The sequence below is a fragment of the Phyllobates terribilis genome, unplaced genomic scaffold (assembly GCF_046119375.1).
Source record: "Phyllobates terribilis strain yellow unplaced genomic scaffold, ASM4611937v1 Scaffold_5__5_contigs__length_657084704, whole genome shotgun sequence".
Taxonomy (NCBI): Eukaryota; Metazoa; Chordata; class Amphibia; order Anura; family Dendrobatidae; genus Phyllobates; species Phyllobates terribilis.
The window spans coordinates 300785580-300803219 of NW_027362765.1; the positions used below are offsets into that span (position 1 = coordinate 300785580).

At 48.5% G+C, this 17640-nt stretch overlaps 1 long non-coding RNA gene across 1 annotated transcript in view; it reads right to left on the minus strand.

Annotated features, from left to right (window-relative positions):
• Positions 1-1526: 1526 nt before the first annotated feature.
• LOC141271143 (uncharacterized) overlaps positions 1527-17640 on the minus strand; it is a 43927-nt gene continuing 27813 nt past the window's right edge. The window contains exons 3-4 of the long non-coding RNA XR_012321846.1: positions 1898-1966; positions 1527-1679 (exon numbers count right to left, since the gene is read on the minus strand). This is a non-coding gene — a long non-coding RNA (uncharacterized lncRNA). The remainder of the gene's footprint in view (positions 1680-1897; positions 1967-17640) is intronic.

The window sequence follows — 17640 nt, forward strand, 5'->3', positions numbered from 1 at the left end:
GGAGGAGATTCATCTCTCTAAATACCATGACAGCAATGTTACCCCCCAAGAACAAAATGAGATTGACGAGCTCAGTTAACACAAGAACTTAGTAATTAAACCAGCAGATAAGGGGGGTAACATTGTTGTCATGGATAGAGATTATTATATTCATATGGTGGAGCATATCCTCCATGATTCGGATACATATGAAAAATTGAAAACAGATCCGACAGTGCAGTTCTTGAGTAAATTGAAAATCATTTTGGTAGATGGAAAAAGAGGGGGTCTTATCAATGAGGAGGGATATAAATAAACATCCCACTAATGCAACTTTCTATGCACTACCCAAAGTGCATAAGAATAAAATTAAACCCCCAGGTAGACCAGTCATCTCTGGAAATGAGTGCTTGACTGAGAAAGTCGGTATGTATATGGACAGAATCATTCAACCCTTTGTTAGCACGCTTCTTTCTTACTTAAAATATATCAAAGACACTGTATGTAAATTACAAAATTTAGCAGTTTCAGAGAACACGTTAGACTAACCAGCCTGGATGTAGAGATGCTATATAGTAGCATTAAACATGATCTTGGCATCCAGGATGTGGAATTCTTTCTAAAATCACATGGTTTCTATCACCATGAACACAATTCTTTTGTCCTTAAACTTCTTAGGTTTGCATTAGAGCAAAATGTATTTTTATTTAATGGGGACCTCTTCCACAAACTCAGGGGTACTGCCATGAGAATGGTATGTGCCCCTTCCTATGCCAATTTATTCCTCGGTTGATGGGAGGATCAATTTATGTTTAATGAGGATCTTTTATTTTGCACCAATCACGTTTTACTTTGGGCACGTTTTATTGACGATATTTGAATTTTTGGGGAGGGGCCAAAATCACTTTTTCTTGACTTTGTCCACATGTTAAACAACAATGATTTGGGTTTGAGGTTTACCCATGAAATTAATGCCAGATCCATCAATTTCTTGGACCTCATCATCTGGATTGATCTGAGTGGTGATATCCAGACAAAAATATTCAGAAAGGAGACGTCAACTAATAGCCTCCTGCACTGGGAAAGTTGTCACCTGTTATCTCTTAAAAAGGGTATACCTATTGGGCAATACCTGAGAAGGAGAAGAAATTTCTCAAAAGATGAAGACTTTATGGAGGAATGCTCTGCTCTATACAAACGATATACAATCTATTGTCAGCCAGACAAACAACGTGACAACATGATAATAACAGGCACTAAAGAACAAGCAATATATGGGCTATATCTGGAGATATAATAGTAAAAATATTTACAAAAACGTGTCCAATAGCCAAAGAGTATAATCACATCCAAACTTTATTAAGCATAAAAAGGCACAGTGAGTTAACACTAAGGTCACACATGCACAGCAGGAGGAGATAGAGCAAATTATTACAGATGAAAAAATGTCAAAGGCACATAATAATTACAGCCATGTGATATACATATGATCAAGTGATACACAGTAGAGAAAGAAACATAAAAATAATCAGATCATATACCTATGTTCATCTCCTCCTGCTGGAATGGCGCCAGGTCCTGTCCGTCCCAAATGCCAGGCACCAGGACCTCAATACAAACGATTTAGAGATAGAGGTTATTCTGGAAAACCACCTAAAAAAGCTTTCCACCATGCGCTTTATACTCATAGAAATCACCTCCTATAAGTTAAAAAAAAAAACGTACAAAATAAAGAAGAACAATTAATACGATGCATTGGCACGTAAGATCAAGGTGCACTTGAAGTTAGAAAAATACTGACCGAACATTGCCATCTACTAAGGGAGGATAAGGATCTATGTGATCGGATCAGTCAATTTCTTACATGTAGTTATGTTTCTATAATTAAACAATTCCAAAGCAATTAGGAAAAACTTACATCATAAAAGAATTCATAAATTTCACGACCTCTTGTATTGACTATGCAGCTAGACGCTTCTGCTCTCTTCTGCAGTATATGTTGGCAAAACAAAGTTTAGAAGACACATATTACAACATATCGGGTCTAAAAGAAATAGTTACAATACTCCGATATCACGACATATGAGGTTTCATCACTGTTCTGATCCTTTGGCTATACAATTCTAGGGTATTCAAAAATATACCCTAAGACAGGGAACAGGCAACCTTCATCAACTTTTGTTGAAAGAGGAAGCAAAATGGATATACCGTCTTGGTATCTAGAGTCCACATGGACTAAATGAGGGATATTCATATGGTGCTTTCTTGTAGGAGATACTACCTGCCTACGTTCAAGGATTTAGGGAGAAAATTGTATATAAAGATAGATATATTGCAGATATTGGGTATATATGTTTTTATCAGATTTTAATTGCCACTTTAGCATTTACGCCTTGCCTTCAATAATATCGAATATAAAGTTGAAGTTAAAACCATGTTTTAATGAAGGAAATATAGTGTTCTGAATCAACGGACACATTGGCCTATTACTAGTAAACTAATTTCATTGATTTGGATAGTTTATTCATAATCATGATTAAGGCTGGCTCACCGTTCGAAACGCGTCAGTTTTTTATCCCCCCTGTACGTGTTTTTGCATTTTTTAATGGATCTACAATAAAATAACTTTTTTATATTACCTACAGATGGATGTATGGAATTTCCTCTTCTACTGCTTATTATTGCTGCAAACTGAATACTGCACCCTCTTTGTTGGTGTATTTCAAGCAGATATCTCCATTAGCAACGTTGGTGACCTTCCTATCCCCTTTTTTGTTTTCTCAATTGATGCCAGTTAATGTGACTAATGATGTTAGTATACATAATATCAGAATATATCTATAGTAGACATAAAATAAGTTAATTTATATCATCAATTGAGTAAATATACAGAATATATCCATAGTAGACATAAAATAAGTTAATTTATATCAGCAATTGAGTAAATAATAAATACAATAATAATATCTTTATAAATTTAATAAGAGAATTTGATTTCTGATATAATATAATGTAACTAGATGGTGGCCCGATTCAAACGCATCGGGTATTCTAGAATATGTATGCGGCACACCGGGCGCAATCAGTAGAGCGGTGTTTAAATTTGGCGCCAATATCGCTGATTGGTCGCGGCCGGTCATCTCCCGGCTGCATCGCCGCGGACCTCCGTGTGGCAGATGAGCCGCTAACGGCCGCATCTTTTTTCTGAAATCCCGCGTCGCTGATTGGCCGCGGCCGGACCAATCAGCGACGCGGGATTTCCTGGACAGACAGACGGGATAAGACAATTATATATATTAGATATGTCTACTCTTGTATTTTCTATATTTTATTTAACCAATGGATTATTAATAGAATGTGGTTATGAAATGGTTAGTTGGAGGAGGTAACATTCTAATGGTATTGAAATGACATCCAATCAGTGATTTATACATTAAAATGAAGTGGTTTGTATTGCGACCCAATTGGAAGATTTAATGTTACTACTATATGGCCATTATTTAACCAATGAAGAGGTGCCACATCAGTCTGACAATCTTGTGTTACATGGATGTAGATGGACTCCGGTTTCGGATGATGTCCAATCAGGGACACATACATTGAATGACGTGCTTGCTGTTTGGTGTCCAATCAGGCGGTTAGACGTCATCGTCATGTGACTTGGTGTGTGGCTTCCAGCCACTGTGTATTGGTGTGTAGCATCTAGCCCGGCCCCTGTGTGTTCCTGTAGCCTCCAGCCTCTGTGTGTTAGTGTATGGCATCCACCTATCACTTGTGTGTTGGTGTGTGGCCTCCAGCCAAGCCCCTGTGTATTGATGTGTGGCTGCAAGCCCTTTGTATCGGTGTGTGGCCTCCAGCCCAGCCCCTGTGTGTTGGTATGTGGCCTCCGGCCCAGCCCCTGTGTGTTGGTGTGTGGTCTACAGCCCAGCCCTGTGTGTTGGTGTGTGACGTGCAGCCCCTGTGTGTTGGTGTGTGGCCTACAGCCCCTGTATGTCGGTGTGTGGCCTCCAGTCCAGCCCTGTGTGTCGGTGTGTGGCCTCCAGCCCAGCCCCTGTGTGTAGATGTGTGGCCTTCAGCCCAGCCCTTATGTGTTGGTGTGTGGCCTCCAGCACAGCACCTGTATGTTGGTGTGTAGCCTTCAGCTCAGCCTTTGTGTGTTCATGTGGCCTCCAACCCTGTGTGTTGGTGCATGGGCTCCAGCCCCTATGTGTTGGTGTTTGACCTCCAGCCAAGCACCTGTGTGTTGGTGTGTGGTCTCCAGCTCCTGTGTGCTGGCGTGTGGCTTCCAGCCCATCCCCTGTGCATCGGTGTGTAGCCTCTTGCCCCTGTGTGTTGGTGTGTGACCTCCAATCCTTGTGTGCTAGTGTGTGGCCTCCAGCCCCTGAGTGTTAGTGTGTGGCCTCCAGCTCCTGTGTGTTGGTGTATAGCCTCCAGTCGATCCCCTGTGTGTTGATGCATTGACTCAAGCACTTCTTTATTGGTGTGTGGCCTCAAGCCAAGCTCCTGTGTGTTGATGTGTGACCTCCAGCCCCTGAGTGTTGGTGTGTGGCCTTCAACCCCTATGTGTTGGTGCAGGGCCGGCTCCAGGTTTTTCTGGGCCCCGGGCGAAAGTCTCAGTGGGCCCCTTTAACACATATCACGATTCATGATGCACAGATACCGCAGAGAAATATATATATATAGTACAATGCAAAGATTTCACTTCTTACATTACATGAGTGATATCTATTTTAAATTCCACAATAGCTCAGAAACCAGCGAATCGCTCCACACAATATACTGGCCCCCATAAAATGCTCCATACAGAATACTGGCCCCCATAAAATGCTCCATACGGAATACTGGCCCCCATATAAAGCTCCATACGGAATACTGGCCCCCCTGTACAGGATACTGGTCCCCTTATAACACTCCATACAGGATACTGGCCCCCATATAATGCTCCATGCAGGCTGTTACCCTCACATAACGCCCTTTGCAGGCTGTTCCCCCCTTATAATGCAGGCTGTTTCCCCCCTTATAATGCCCCATGCAGGATGTCACCCCCATATAATGCTCCATGCAGGATGTCCCTTTCCCCCACCATACAATGCCCCATGCAGGATATCACCCCCTCTCTTTAAAATGCCCCATGCAGGATGTCACTCCCTATATAATGCCCCATGCAGGATGTCACCCCCCCCATATAATGCCCCATGCAGGATATCACCCTCCATATAATGCCCCATGCAGGATATTGTTAGAACCCTCCGGTTTGTTTTCTTCCATCTTGTGTTTTGCGGTCACGTGACCATCTGCCTTTATATTCCAGCTCCGCCCTTTTGGCTGTGCTGGACTTCAGTGTTTGACTGTCTCTCTAGCCAGGTGCGTCGGTGCCTTTCTCTGTCAGTTTGCTTGGTCCTTCTGGGACCTCTAGTACCTTTTTGTCAGTTTGTCTTTTTGTGTTCTGCAACAACTTCTCTGTTTAGGAGGTGTCCCATTTTTTTGTCCCAGTCCTTAGTTCTTTTAGGGACCCCTCCCCTTATGCTATAGGTCTTCATTCAGACTAGCTGAGGACTAAGGCGGGTCTGTTTGCTAGGAACAGGCAGCCCGCTACATCGTAGGGATTCAGCTTAGTCTTACTGTAGGGACAGCTTTCCCCTATCTTTCCTTAGTACATGTTGCAGATCATAACAGTAAGCCCAGCCCAAAAAACTAAAAGAAAATAAATTCTGGGGTCAGTATGGTTTCCGTCGAGGATTTGGCTCAACGCTTGCAGGGATTGTCTCTGGAGGTGGCCGAGCTACAGCAACACGTGAGTAGCTGTTCTGGAGTGCATTTTGTGGAACCCAAGGTAGGACTGCCTGATGCTTTTTATGGTAAACAGCAAGATTTTTTTTCCTTTAAAAATGCTTGTTTGTTATATTTTCATTTGAGACCAAGGTCCTCTGGGAATGAATCACAGCGCATTGGTTTTATTATGTCACTTTTGTGCAATGAACCACAGGGGTGGGCCTTTTCTCTCCAACCTAATGATCCATGCTTAAGGTCTGTAGAAGAATTTTTTTCTGCTATGGGTCTATTATATGACGATCCTGATAGAATCTCATCTGCTGAGGCAGAACTCAGGCGTTTGAATCAGGGGTCAGGTGATGTTGAAAATTATTGCACACACTTCAGAAGATGGGCTTCAGAAGTCAAATGGAATGATCCTGCGCTGAAATGTTTATTTCTTGCTGGTTTGAGTGAAAGGGTTAAGGATCTGCTAATTGCATTCCCTGCACCTGAGACTCTGCAGGATGCCATGCAATTAGCTGTTCATGTGGACAAGAGGCTGAGGTTCAGGCTGAATGAGGTAAAAACTCCTGTAATGTCAGGTCCTAGTCCCCAGAAAATCTGCTCAGACGGCGGAGAACTGATGGAGGTTGGGGCGATGTCACTCCGCTCTCAGGAAAGAGACCGGATGTTCACTGAAAGATTGTGTCTTTAGGGTGGTAAAGCTGACCATTTGATTAAGTATTGTGAGCTTCATTTAAGTAAAGAAAAAAAAGGTCAGGTACGCCCGTATAGCTTGTTTACGCTCTGCAGGAGTATTTCTTTCTGGGAGTACTACTTTGCAGGGAGATTTGATTGAATTTCAGGTATTTGTGGATTGTGTATTACTCACAAGGTTGCTGCATTTCCACTCACTATCAATGGAGTTCACCAAGAAATTTTGGACTTGGTTGTATTGGATAATTTACCCTCTCCAGTCATTCTAGGTTTGCCTTGGTTAAAACTGCACAATCCTTTACTGGACTGGTCTACTAATGTGATTAAGTCTTGGAGTCCGAAGTGCTATGATAAATGTTGTAATGGTCGCATTGCGGCTGTGGAAAAAGGGGAATTAGCTGTACTTATTCAAGATTTTTGGAGAGTTTTTTCGGAGGAGGAGTCGCAAGTTTTACCTCCTCATAGGGATTATAATTGCGCCATTGAGTTTGTTCCGGGAGCTACTCTTCCCAAGAGTCGCTTGTTTAATCTGACTATCCCTCAAAGAAAGGCCTTGGAGGAATACATACAGACTAGCCTGGCTGCTGGTCACATTAGACCTTCTAAGTCGCCTGTGGCAGTTGGATTTTTCTTTGTTAAAATAAAGGACGGGGGTTTACGTCCATGTCTGGATTTTCGTGAAATTAATAAGATTACTGTACGCAATTCCTACCCATTGCCGTTAATTCCTGACTTGTTTAACCAGTTAGTGGGGGCCAAGTGGTTCTCTAAAATTGATCTCCGGGTGGCATACAATTTATTACGAGTGAAGAAGGGTGATGTAACGGGTCTGGGAGGCGGAACCTCTGAGCTACTATACAAGGGGGCGGTCCTTGTAAGGCAGCGGGTGGCGACCAGGGAAGACGGGCAGGCAGTCACAGCAAGTGACCGGGACAGTCTCTGAGTGAATGGGCTGGAGGTCACGGCAAGTGACCGGGGCAGTCTCTGGATGAACGGGCAGGAGGTCACGGCAAGTGACCGGGGCAGTCTCTGGATGAACGAGCAGGAGGTCACGGCAAGTGACCGGGGCAGTCTCTGGGTAAAGGGTAGGTACGACCTGTGATGGCAGAGCCTCCAGGTAGGCTAGCAGGCAGATGGTTGATGTGTGCTCCCAGGTGAGCAAGCGAGAGTCTCTGGAATGGCAGGTGGTCACAGCACGTGACGGCGGAGCCTCCAGGTAGGCTAGCAGGCAGGTAACAGGTGTGCGCTCCCAGGTGAGCGGGCAGGAGTCTCTGGAATGGCAGGTGGTCACAGCACGTGACGGCGGAGCCTCCAGGTAGGCTAGCAGGCAGGTAACAGGTGTGCGCTCCCAGGTGAGCGGGCAGGAGTCTCTGGAATGGCAGGTGGTCACAGCACGTGACGGCGGAGCCTCCAGGTAGGCTAGCAGGCAGGTAGCAGATGTGCGCTCCCAGGTGAGCGGGCAAGCTGGTCCATAGACAGACTGACAGGAGTTGGGGGGCAGACCGTCGGACCTCAGGCTAGCAGGCAGGTAGCAGAGGAGCGCTCCCAGGTGAGCGGGCAAGCTGGTCCTTAGACAGACTGACAGGAGTCGGTAGGCAGACCGTCGGACCTCAGGCTAGCAGGCAGGTAAGCAGAATATCAGGCAGGAATCAGACAGCAAACTGGCAGGAATCTGGCAGGTAACTGGCAACGGGACCTGAAGGCTGAAGCAGAGTAGTGAACAGTGCAACAACATTGCTCGGGCACCTCCATTTTGGAGGAGGTGCCTTATATATGGTGAAGTCCTCCGGCCATTGGCCGGGGACTCCTTAGGACGGCGCAGCAGAGCGGGAGGAGGACGCCGGGCTCGGAGCAGAGGGGTGAGGGGAACAGCGTCCCTGCCTAGCAGAGGGCAGGGACGCCGGCGCTACAGGTGATGAATGGAAAACTGCTTTTAACACTCCGGTAGGTCATTCTGAGAATCTGGTGATGCCTTTTGGTCTTACCAATGCACCTGCATTTTTTCAGAACCTTATTAATTACATCCTAAGACCTTTGATTGGTAAGAATGTGGTTGTGTATTTGGATGACATTTTGATTTATTCACCAGATCTAGAGTCCCATTGGCAGAGTGTACGTGAAGTTTTGCAGTTATTGAGTGATAATTCACTCTTTGCTAAGCTGGAGAAATGTGAGTTCGCTGTGCAGAAAATTAGTGTTTTGGGCTACATTATCTCCAGCGAGGGCTTTGAGATGGACCCTGTGAAGGTTCAGCCTGTGCAGGAATGGCCTAGGCCTATTGGTCTGAAATCTATACAGAGATTTTTGGGTTTTGCCAATTATTACAGGAAATTCATTAAGAATTTTTCTGTAATTGTTAAACCTCTAACTGATCTCACCAGGAAAGGTGCAAATACCGTCCAGTGGACTACTGAGGCCATTGAAGCGTTTAAGTATCTCAAAGAGAGGTTCAGTTCTGCCCCTATCCTTATGCAGCCTGATGAGACCAAGCCTTTTTTGGTCGAGGTCGATGCTTCATCGGTGGGGGTCGGAGCAGTTTTGTCTCAGGAGAACAGGGATGGAGTACATCCTTATGCCTTCTTTTCGAAAAAAATTTTGGAAACCGAACTGAATTACTGTATGATGTTGGAAATCGGGAGTTGCTGGCTATTAAACTCGCGTTTGAACATTGGCGTCATTTTTTGGAAGGCGCTAGATTTCCTATTCAGGTTTTCACAGATCATAATAATTTGATCTATCTGGATCCTGCCAAGCGCTTGAATGCCCGTCAAGCTAGGTGGGCACTTTTTTTTTCTCAGTTTCATTTTTCTGTTACCTATATCCCTGGTACTAAGAATGTTAAAGCCAATGCTTTATCTCGCAGCTTCTCTCCTACGGTCGGTGCCGAGGAGGAGGAGAGCATTTTACAGAAAGGAGTTGTGGTGGCGGCATTGGACTCTGTTTTGGAGGATGGGATTCTGAAAGCTCAAGATGATGCCCCAGGGGCGGACACAGACTGTAGTGGGCCCCCGTGCAAGAATTTTTTTGGGGCATGAAGGGCCCCCCCCGTGCATCTCTCATTCCCCCGTGCATCTCTGATTCCCCCCACTCCTAGTTAATTAATTGTATTTAAAAAAAATAAAACTTGTTATACTTACCCCCAGGGCCGGCTCCAGGCTTTTGTGGGCCCTGGGCGACAGAGTTTCAGTGGGCCCCTTTAACACATGCCATGATTCATGATGCAAAGATACCGCAGAGAAATATATATATAGTACAAGGCCAAGGATTTCACTTGCTACATTACATGAGCGATATCTATTGTAAATTCTACAATAGCTCAGAAACCGGCAAACCCTTGCAGCGCACAGTGCAGACCGGACAGTATAGTCCTCCATACAGTATTATGGGCACCATATAATGCTCCATACAGGATACTGACCCCTTATAATGCTCCATACAGGATACTGGTCCCCATATAATGCTCCATACAGGATACTGGTCCCCATATAACGCTCCATACAGGATACTGGTCCCCATATAACACTGCATACAGAATACTGGCCCCATATAACGCTCCATACAGAATACTGTCCCCCATATAACGCTCCATACGGAATACTGTCCCCCATATAACGCTCCATACAGAATATTGGCCCCCATGTAACGCTCCATGCAGGCTGTTCCCCCCTTATAATGCCCTATGCAGGATGACACCCCCCTTTTAATGCCCTATGCAGGATGTCACCTCTACCCCCCATAAAATGCCCCATGCAGGATGTCACCTCTCTCCCCCATATAATGCCCCTTGCAGGATGTCACTTCCCCCCTTTTCAATGCCCCATGCAGTATGTCAGACCACCCCCTCCCTTATAATGCCCCATGCAGGAGGTCACACCCCCCCTCCTTATAATGCCCCATGCAGTATGTCACACACCCACCCTCCTTATAATGCCCCATGCAGGATGTCAATTCCCCCCCCCTCTTATAATGCCCCATGCTGGATGTCACCCCCCTCCCTTATAATGCCTCATGCAGAATGTCACTTCCCCCTTCCCCTCTTATAATGCCCCATGCAGGATGTCAATTCCCCCCTCCCCCATATAATGCCCCATGCAGGATGTCAATTCACCCCTTCCCCTCTTATAATGCCCCATGCAGGATGTCACATCCCCTCCCTTATAATGCCCCATGCAGGACGTCACTTCCCCCCTTCCCCTCTTATAATGCCCCATGCAGTATGTCACCCCCCCATATAATGCCCCATGTAGTATGTCACACCCCCCTCCCTTATAATGCCCCATGCAGGATGTCACCTCTCCCCCCATATAATGACCCATGCATGATGTCACCCCCCCATATAATGCCCCATGCAGGATGTCACACCACCCCCCCATATAATGCCCCATGCAGGATGTCACCCCCCCATATAATGCCCCATGCATGATGTCACCCCCCATATAATGCCCCATGCAGGATGTCACACCACCACCCCCCCATATAATGCCCCATGCAGGATGTCACCTCTCCCCCCATATAATGACCCATGCATGATGTCACCCCCCCATATAATGCCCCATGCAGGATGTCACCTCTTCCCCCATATAATGACCCATGCATGATGTCACCCCCCCAAATAATGCCTCATGCAGGATGCACACCACCCCCCCATATAATGCCCCATGCAGGATGTCACCCCCCCATATAATGCCCCATGCATGATGCCACCCCCCCATATAATGCCCCATGCAGGATGTCACACCACCACCCCCCATATAATGCCCCATGCAGGATGTCACCCCCCCCCCATATAATGCCCCATGCAGGATGTCACCTCTCCCCCCATATAATGACCCATGCATGATGTCACCCCCCCATATAATGCCCCATGCAGGATGTCACCCCCCCATATAATGACCCATGCATAATGTCACCCCCCATATAATGCCCCATGCAGGATGTCACACCCACTCTCCCCCCACCATATAATGCCCCATGCCCCCATACATAAAAAAAAAAATCAAATACTCACCTCGCTTCTCACTTGATGCTGATCCGGACTCCAGCGTTGCGCGCGTCTTCCCGCTGTGACAGCTCAGGAGAGATCGCATGGGCTGTTAACATATCACCGCGCCCTCTGACCTGAGACGTCAGAGGACACGGAAGACACTGCGGAGGCACGGGGAGGGGTAAGTATTGTGCCGGCTGCCGTCACATGACCGGAGATGTCCCTGCGCTCAGCATGGGGCCGGGGGATGGCGGGGGGTCCTGCAGGGGGGGCCCCATGAGGAGACGCACAAGAGGGGGGCCTCGACCAGCCGGGCCCCATGCTGGAGTCAGGGCAGTCATGCCCTGATGGCGACCCTGCTGGAGGCTGGAGGGGCCCCCTCTCCCTCGGGAGCCCTGTTCAATGAACCGGCTGCACGGGCGGTAGGTCCGCCCCTGTGATGCCCCATCTAACACTCCCCATGGGAGGTTGTTCGTGCTTAGAACCTTTAGGAGAGATTTGTTTGTGGAGTGTCATGAGTCTCGATTGGCAGGTCATCCAGGAATTTCTGAGACTAAGAGACTTATCAGTCGCAGTTTTTGGTGGCCTAGATGGCAGAAAGAAATGATCAAGTGGGTGCGACAATGTACTGTGTGTGCTAGGTCAAAGGCTTCACATACTCCTGCTGCGGGGTTGCTTTGCCCTCTGGAGGTTCCTAGTGCGCCTTGGACGCATCTCACAATGGATTTTATTACTGATCTTCCTGTGTCCGAGGGTTTTACTGTCATCTGGGTAGTCGTGGACTGTTTTAGTAAGATGTGTCATTTGGTTCCATTCATTAAGTTGCCCTGTGCCAAGACACTCGCTAAGGCGTTTGTTAAGGAGATTGTCAAGCTTCATGGAGTTCACACGGATATTGTTTCTGATAGAGGACCTCAGTTTGTGGCTCGCTTTTGGCGTGCTTTTTGTGACAGGTTGGGAGTCCATTTGTCATTTTCGTCTGGGTATCATCCTGAGTCTAATGGACAGACTGAAAGAAAGAACCAGGATGTAGAACAGTTTTTGCGTTGTTTTGTGGCTGACAATCAAGAGGTGTGATCTGAGTTTCTGCCTCTCGCAGAATTTGCTCTTAACAATCATACATCCTCCTCTGCTGGGTGTTCTCCTTTCTTTTGTTGTACTGGGAGACATCCGTCTTTTGGTTCGTTCTCCAAATTGGGGTCGGCGGTGCCGGAGGAGGAGAATTTTTCCGGTGATTTAGAGAGAGTTTGGACTAATGTACGTTGCAACCTTCAAGAGGCTAACAAGAAGTCCAAGAAGTATTTTGATAGGAAACGTAAGGAGGTTTTGTTTACTGTGGGTGACATGGTTTGGTTGTCCTCAAAGAACCTGTGGTTGAGGATTCCCTCTAAAAAACTGGGTCCTAAGTTTGTGGGTCCATTTAAGGTGCTTCAGGTTGCTAACCCGTCTGCTGTTAGGTTGGATGTCCCTACTTCCTGGAAGATTAATCCTGTGTTTCATGTTTCCTGTTTCCTTGTTGAAAAAGGCTGATGTGTTAGATAGGGATGCCACTGTCACAGTTCCTCCTGTGGTGGAAGACGGCGAATATGAAATTTCTCGTATCTTGAATTCTAGATGGCATAGAGGGAGATTACAGTATCTTGTCTCCTGGAAGGGTTTCGGTGCTGAAGACAACTCCTGGGTAAGGACGGTTGATGTCTCTGCTCCTAGGCTTATTAAAGCTTTCCACAAGAGGTTTCTGGATAGGCCTGGGCCTGGAGGATCTGGAGGATCCTCATAAAAGAGGGGGTACTGTTAGACCATCTGCCTTTAAATTCCAGCTCCGCCCTTTTGGCTATGCTGGACTTCAGTGTTTGACTGTCTCTCTAGCCAGGTGCTTCGGTGCTTTTCTCTGTCAGTTCGCTTGGTCCTTCTGGGACCTCTAGTACCTTTTTGTCTGTTTGTCTTTTTGTGTTCTGCAACAATTTCTCTGTTTAGGAGGTGTCCCATTTTTTGTCCCAGTCCTTAGTTCTTTTAGGGACCCTTCCCCTTATGCTATAGGTCTTCATTCAGACTAGCCAAGGACTAAGGTAGGTCTGTTCGCTAGGAACAGGCAGCCCGCTACATCGTAGGGATTCAGCTTAGTCTTACTGTAGGGACAGCTTTCCCCTATCTTTCCTTAGTACATGTTGCAGATCATAACAGATATCACCCCCCTCTCTTTAAAATGCCCCATGCATGATGTCACCCCCCCATATAATGCCCCATGCAGGATGTCACCCTCCCATATAATGCCCCATACAGGATGTCACCCCCCCATATAATGCCCCATGCAGGATGTCACCCCCATATAATGCCCCATACAGGATGTCACCCCCCCATATAATGCCCCATGCAGGATATCACCCCCCCCGTATAATGCCCCATGCAGGATGTCACCCCCCCATATAATGCCCCATGCCTCCATACATTAAAAAAAAAATCAAATACTCACCTCACTCCTCCTCACCTGCTCCCTCTGCTCAGGTCCGGACTCCAGCATCGCCGGCGTCGTCCCGCTCTGCGCTGCCTATGATGGCTCAGGGGAGGGCGCGGTGGAAAGATGTCACCGCACCCTCTGACCTGAGTCGTCACAGGGAGCGCACAGCAGGAAGACAGCGGATCTGCGGAGGCACGGGGAGAGGTAAGTATCCGGCTGCAGGGGCCGTGAGAAAGCGGGGTAGAAGGGTGGGCGCTGGCACCGCTCTCCTCCACCCATAGCCCGGCGGGGTGCCTGACCTAGACGAGGTAAGCGCCACACACCAATACAGAAGTGGTGGAGACAATGCATCAACACACAGGGGATGGACTGGATGGCCACACACCAACACACAGGAGATGGAGGCCACACACTAACACACAAGGGATGCAGGTCACACACCAACACACAGGGGCCACATACCAACACATAGGGGCAAGAGGCCACACACCAATGCACCGGGGCTGGGCTGTAAGATACACACCAACATACAGGAGCTGCCGGCCACACACCATCACACAGGTGATTGGCTGGAGCCAAACACCAACACACATGGGCTAGAGGCCACACACCAACACACAGGGTTTGGAGGCCACATGAACACACAGGGGTCTGGCTAGACACCACACACCAACACACAGTGGCTGCAGGCCACACACCAGCACACAAGGCACACACAGGGGCTGGGCTGAAGGCCACACACCGACACACAAGGGCTTGGCTGGAGGCCACACACCGAAGCACAGGGGTTATAGGCCACACACCAACACATAGGACTGGGCTGTATGCCACACACCAACACACAGGGGCTGGGCTGGAGGCCACACACCAACACACAGGGATGGGCTGGAGGCCACACACCAACACACAGGTGCTGGGCTGGATGCCACACACCAACACACAGGGGCTAGATGCCACACACCAACACACATGGCTAGAGGCCACACACCAACATTGTCTCCACCACTTCTGTATTGGTGTGTGGCGTCTAGCTCGGCCCCTGTGTGTATGTGTGGCCTCTAGCCTCTGTGTGTTGTGTTGGTGTGTGGCCTCTAGCCCATGTGTGTTTGTGTGTGGCCTCTAGCCCATGTGTGTTGGTGTGTGGCCTCCAGCGCCTGTGTGTTGGTGTGTGGCCTCCAGCCCAGCCTTGTGTTTTGGTGTGTGGCCTTCAGCTCAGCCCAGTGTGTTGGTGTGTGGTTTACAGCCCAGCCCTGTGTGATCGTGTGTTGCATACAGCCCATGTGTGTCGCATACAGCCCATCTGTGTCGGTGTGTGGCCTCCAGCCCAGCACTTGTGTTTCGGTGTGTGGCATCCAGCCCAGCCCGTGTGTCAGTGTGTGGCCTCCAGCTCCTGTGTGTTAGTGTGTGGCCTGCAGCCACTGTGTGTTGGTGTGTGGCGTTTAGCCCAGCCCCTGTGTGTTCATGTGGCCTCCAACCCCTGTGTGTTGGTGTTTGGCCTCCAGCCCCTGTGTGTTAGTGTGTTACCTCCATACCTTGTGTGTTAGTGTGTGGCCTCCAACCCCTGTGTGTAAATGTGTGGCCTATAACCCCTGTTTGCTGGTTTGTGGCCTTAAGCCCCTGTGTGTTGGTGTACGGCCTTCAGCCTCTGTGTGTTGGTGTACAGCCTCCTGTCCAACCCCTGTGTGTTGATGCATTGCTTCCAACACTTCTGTATTGGTGTGTGGCCTCCAGCCAAGCCCCTGTGTGTTGGCGTTACGCCTCCAGTCTCTGTGTGTCGGTGTGTGGTCTCCAGCCCAGCCCCTGTGTGTCAGTGTGTGGCCTCCAGCCCCTGTGTGTAGGTATGTGGCCTACAGCCACTGTGTATTGGTGTGTGGCCTCTAGCCCCAGTGTGTTTGTGTATGTCTCCAGCCCCTGAGTGTTTGTTGGTGTGTGGCCTCCAGTCCCTGGGTGTTGGTGTGTGGCCTTCAAACCCTGTGTCTTGGTTTGTGGCCTTAAGCCCCTGTGTGTTGGTGTGTGGCCTCCAGTACAGCCCCTGTGGGTTGGTGTGTTGGCTGCAGCCCTGTGTGTTGGTGTGTGACTTCCAGCCCTTGTATATTGATCGGCTTCCAGCCCAACCCCTGTGTGCTGGTGAGTGGCCTCCAACCTCTATGAGTTGATATGTGTCCTCCAGCCCCTGTGTGTTGTTGTGTGGCCTCCAGTCCTTGTGTGCTGGTGTGTGGCCTCAAGCCCCTGTGTGTTGTTTTGTTGCCTCCAGCCCAGCCACTGTGTTGGTGTGTGGCCTCCAGCCTATAGCCACTGTGTGTTCGGGTGTGGCCTCCAGCCCGTGTGTTGGTGTGTGGCCTGCAGCACAGCCCCTGTGTGTTGGTGTATGGCCTCCACCCCATATGTATTGTTGTGTGGCCTCCAGACCCTGTGTGTTGGTGGTGTGTGACTTGAAAAACCTGTGTGTTGGTGTGGTCTCCAGCTTGTGTGTTGGTGTGTGGCCTCCAGACCCTGTGTTGGTTTTTGGCCTCTAGCCAAGCCCCTGTATGTTGGTGTATGGCCTCTAGCCCAGCCCCTGTTTGTTGATGAGTGGCATCCAGCCTGTGTGTGGCATGCAGTCCAGCCACTGTGTGTTGGTATATAATTTCAAGACCAGCTCCTTGTGTTGCTATTTGGCCTCCAGACCTGGTGTATTGGTGTGTTTGGTCTCCAGTCCAGTCCCTGTGGGTTGGTGTGTGGCCTTCAGCTCAGACCCTGTGTGTTGGAGTGTGGTCTCCAGCACCTCCTGTGTGTTGGTGTGTGCCCTCCAGCTTCTGTTTGTAGGTGTATGGCCTCCAGACCAGCCACTGTATGTTGGTGTGTGGCCTCCAGGTGTGTGTTGGTGTGTGGCCTTCAGCCCCTGTGTGTTGAGGTGTGTGGCCTCCAGTCCTTTAGTATGTGGACTTCAGCCCCTGTGTGTTGGTATGTGGCCTTCAGCCCTGCCGCTCAGTTTGTGTGTGTGTCATCCTCCAGCCCATGTGTGGCTTCCAACCCCTGTGTGTTGGTGTGTGGCATACTGCCCAGCCCCTGTGTGCTGGTGTGTGTCCTCCAGTCCCTGTGTCAATGTTGGTGTGTGGCCTCCAGTCCCTGTGTGTTGTTGTGTGGCCTCCAGTCCCTGTGTGTTGGTGTGTGGCCTCCAGCCCCTGTGTGTGTTGGTTGGTGTGTGGCCTTCAGCCTGTGTGTTGCTGTGTGGTATCCAGGTCCTGCGTGTATTGTGTGGCCTCTACCTCCTGTCTGTTGGTGAATGGCTCTAGCCCAGCCCCAGTGTGTTGTTGTGTGTCCAATTTGCCTTTTTTCCTCTGCTTTTTTGTGTTGTTCCAATAAACACAAAGAAAATAAACATGTAAGAAAACAGATGCAATTGCAGTAATTTTGTGGGAGAAATACTTCATTTTCTGGAACAGTTTCAAGGGTGCCAACACTTTCGGCCATGACTTTATATACCAGGATGGAGGACATATATACATACCTGGATGGGGGGAGGCCTGGTCCAAATCTTGCACCGCGGCCCATCGGATTCTAGTTACACTACTGGTAGCAACCTTTCATGAATTTTTCTCTGCCGTCCTTGTCTAGGGAGATTAGCTACAGTGCCCTGGGGGTTGTAAACTTCTTGATTATGTTGCGAACCATGAACAAAGGAACATCAAAATCTCTGGAAGTGGTCTTGTAACCTTGAGGTGCCAACAATTTTGTCTGGCCCATTTTGGGGGGGTTTGTGTGAAAT